Source organism: Antrostomus carolinensis, unplaced genomic scaffold (assembly GCF_000700745.2).
Source record: "Antrostomus carolinensis isolate BGI_N321 unplaced genomic scaffold, ASM70074v2 scaffold4192, whole genome shotgun sequence".
Taxonomy (NCBI): domain Eukaryota; kingdom Metazoa; phylum Chordata; class Aves; order Caprimulgiformes; family Caprimulgidae; genus Antrostomus; species Antrostomus carolinensis.
The window spans coordinates 34,836-39,440 of record NW_010297477.1 but is presented as its reverse complement, the minus strand read 5'-3'; positions in this window follow the sequence as shown (position 1 = coordinate 39,440).

Here is a 4,605-nt window from a genome sequence, read left to right as displayed (position 1 = left end):
TCAATACAACTTGTTTATATAAGTAAAACCTGAACTTTTTCAGATGTTTTGATTTCTGGGTACCCCATTTGAAGATTGAAAGCTTACACAGAATTCATGTACAATGACTGGTAAATATGAGGAGTTATTTGGCACAAATACCCTTTGTTTCACACTCATATTTACCAGTCATTGTACATGAATTCTGTGTAAGCTTTCAATCTTCAAATGGGGTACCCAGAAATCAAAACATCTGAAAAAGCTCAGGTGGTGAGCAGTTGCACTGGGTATCACTCATTTGTATATTTTGTTACTGTTATCATTATCACTACTATTTTAATATTAGGGTTTTTAAAGGGTTTTTTTTATTTCTATTATTAAACTGTTATTATCTCAACCTATGATTCTCCTTACCCTTGCCCCCAATCCTCTCCCCTATCCCCTAGGGGTGGGGGGACAGTGGGTGAATGTCTGTGTTGGCTACTAGCCAAGGGATAGCCCAGTGAAACTATCACAGTTTGTAACTTAAGTTCATCATGGAGTTTGAAGTAATATGACTAACAGCTGACACAATTATTTTACACTTTTATAATTTGTTTTGCAACCTATTTTGAGAACAGCCAGTGGTTGCCTGAGTCCACATGCATCAATCTGTCCCTTACAGCTATCACACTTTCAGACAAGGAAAATTACTAAGAAAATATGAACACATCTAACTGTGCATATGTTTAGGCTGGAGAACATCACTGATTTCAGCCCTATCTGGAAAATGCTCCTAGAGTGTTTAGTTGGCAATGTGCAATAGCTGAGATGCCGGACACTAAAGCTTTAAAAAGACACGTGCATTGTGTGTGGTTTGGATTTCAGTAACTGGTTAAGGACCATGATTTGCTGTGAGACAGTTATCCTAGAAAATACGTAAACCAGAAATATCTCTGTGTGAAATCACTATGAGAATTTCCTGAAAATAGTTAACTTACTCACACTTTTCTGCAAGCGTTACGCACAAAAACACTTGAGATAGGTAGACAGATAGACAGATAAATATGCACATACAAATGTTCATCTAAGTTATTATTGAATTATCTCAAGTTTTGTACTCTAGTTTGACATTGGGGTTTGTGTCTATTTGCTTTAGAAGATCAAACTATGCCTATGTGTCTGAAATTGGTATCCTGATGGTTTGCTGATTGATATGCTACTAGTGTATTTCAACTTAATTTCACAAAAAAACCCCACTATTTCAAATATATTTTAAATTTTTCATGTAAATAGTGATTGAATAAAGAAGAGAGATCTATTGATGCAGCCTGACCACTAACTTTATTAGGTAACAAGGACTTTGTAGAGGAAAGACATTGTCACTATAGGAAATCAAGGCCTTGGGATCAATAAAAATGAGCTTCATTAGTTCTACTGCTCTCAAAAATAATAATTATTGTTATTATCATTATTGTTATTGTTATTATTAACTGCGCTTAACACTTTTATTTTGCTAAGTTGAAATCAGAAGAAAAGATTTCTGCTGTCAGCAGAGTGACAGCAACTCTAAAGAAACATGCTGTGGGAAAAATCATACTTCTTTCTAACCATCATGGTGATTTTTTTTTTCTTACATTATTTTGGACTTCAGTGAACTTTCAAGAGTTTCATCAGTAACATGCTGCTGGAAAACAATAATTAGGTAGTACTGTCTTAGAATTATTGTTTATAAAGTCCTGAAAGCAAAAGGATAGCTATATTAGAAGAGTGACTCAAAATATTGCCAGGAACAGTAAAATAGCAAGTCTTCAGTCTGCATCATGACCTTTTGTGCACATGCTGTAAGTAAAAATTGGGTCACTTTTGACAACACTTCCATCAACACAAGCTTCATGAGTCTCTTAGCCTTCAGGTAAGTATCCTCTGCAGGAGGAAGACCTCAAGCCAGTTAGTTGGTGTCTGGCAGTAGAAGATTAACTAGAGGCACATAGCCTCCAAAGGAAACAGTGAACTTAAATCTGACTTGAAATAAATGTTTTCTCCTTTTATTTTTTCTTTTTTCTTTTTTTTTTTTCCTTCCCCCAGAAAGTCTGCCCACAAAATACCTATTTTCATACACTTTCCTGTTGGAAAGGAACCTTACATCTTTCCATGGAAATCTGTGCAGTGACACCAGTCATGTAGTAGTTGATGTCTTACAAAATTAATTTGATCATTTTCATATGTGAGTGAAGTAACCCATCTACTTCCACTGACCAGGCATAGTGCAGCTACTACAGCATTATCAACTTGGTCCATAGCTGTGAAGGAATATCTTCCTTCTATTTTGCATGCAGTGGAGTAGACACCTCCCAGGCCTAGCCGTGAATATGTGGGAAAAGTTCCTCCCTCGTACTTAAAATTTAGTTCTTATGTGCACTAAGGCCATTTTTCACCATACAGACCAGCATAGGAAAGGGTCATGATATTTAAAGATCCTTTATAATGTTACAATGATGTAAAGTAACCATCATGTGAATGGAAGGTATTTCCCAAGGGTATGGATGAATCATTAAACATTTACAGATATCTGGCAGGGGTCCAGGAGAAGAGCTGATTGTAGAAGGACCACAAAGGTAGTTTTTATGTGTCAGGAGCACGTATGTAGGATTCCATGCCAGCAGAAGTCCAAAGACTTACTGTCACAATCTTATCCATACAAAAAAAAAAAGTGAGCTAATTGGAATTTTTCTAAAAATAGAATGTGTTGTTCATTTATGTGGAGGTGCTATGTTAACAGAAAGTATTACCTGTTAAATATTCTGCTACCATCCCATGGATTTTTATTCTTTTCTCAAAGAGCAGTGCCTCTCCAAAGCATTCCTCTGCAATTCAATTAAAATAAAGCTACCTTAACAACAGCTGAATTTTCCTTAAATGTTCGATGCCGTGAAAAAACAAACAAGTCTCCAAAGAATAATGAGTCAACATCTGTCCTTTCCCTCTCTTCCCCTCACAGTTCTCTTGGTAGCTGAGGGAATCTTAATTTGGTAATGCTCAAAAAACATTGGGGCAACTTTATCTTTGGTGTAATTTCAGGGGAGTGAATGTAGTTGCACGGGGTGTCAATCTGGTCTCATCATTTTGAAGCAAAATTTAAATGTGTCATAAAGAGTACTGTTAGAAATAATGGCTGTAAAACTGTTTTTCAGCCTCTATCTAGTCAGAATAAAGCTCTAAATAACCATAATAGAATCTAGCAGAAATTTAGACCTCATATAACATTGCATTTAAAAAGTTTGTCTTCAATGCTACGTTTATGGGGATGAAAAAGCTCTGGTCATCCAAGCATGTAACCTTTGTGAAATTAAATTTTAAGAACAGTATCAACATTTTAACCTTGAGGTGATGTCTAACTGGAGTCTAATTTAAGTAAAATAAGAGAAATTCAATTAAAGAACAGAAGACCCAAAATTCAAATAATATAATATGGAAGTGTTTCTCTATTTTAAGGGTTTGTTAGTTGTTGTTATTCACAGAAAAAAAAAATAAATAAAAAATCTTTGTACACCTCTGTTCCAACATAAAATCAAAAGCAGAATTTTTAAAAATGACTTTTTTACTCCATCTGGACCTGTAAAAGAAAACATTTTCAGTGACATGCAAAAATCTGTCTTTAATCCAGTTTTATGGACTCCAGTGTTGGAGACTTTACCATTCTCTGCAGATTCTTTCCAAGCTTTTTACCACTTGGATATTTTTCTGACACCTACTATGTTTGTTTCTTGATTCATTTTAAGCACAATTCTTCCTGTCATAACCATCATGGGCTGGAGAGAAAGGTATTATTTTCCCTCCTACAAAAGTTTTGAAGACGTTTGTCCTTCTATTTCTTCTTCATACTGGAACCACTCTTCCATGAATCTCATATTCAGCTCATGATTTAATCTTCCATCTCCTCTCCTGGAGAAGAAAATCAACCCCTGATTCTTCTTTGCATGCTACACTGTGCAGTCAATTATTCCTAAATTTGATATTTTCCACTGGGCTTTATTCAATTTCATTCTATTTTCTCAAACCATTTCTCCAGTCTGTGATTGCCATTTTGAATTCCTGTCTTTTTTCCCAATATATTTGAAGTCCCTCTCACCTTCATGCCACCTGTGGGCTTAATGTAGATTTCTATCTACTCAGGTCATTGATAAAAGCCTGAGTAGAAAGGGATCTGGACAGACCACAGCAGAACAGCTAATTGTGTGCTTTTGCTTGACAATGAGTCACTGATATACGCTCTCTGAGCTAAAATCTTGACTTCCTTCTACCAATTGTGTGTATCTGAACACCTACTGATAAGAATTGCTGTCAATTTCCAGAAAGTTTAATGACCTGGATGCTTTTCGCCTTCTAAAATCTGACCATATCTCTTCACTCTAGTAGTTACTGTATCTTTAATGTTTCATATTAATTACAACACAAAGGCTGTCAGGCATAAAAGTTCATATTACTTATTCTTTGGTTTTGTTTAGTACAGTATTTCACTTTACACAATTAAATTGCACCAGTACTTTTAGGTTTTAAAGAAGAGAAAGATGTTTGCAAAGATTTTTTGTTTTCCAGGATTCCAGTAGCCCACTAGAGGATTTTGACTATGAACTGTTACCCTAT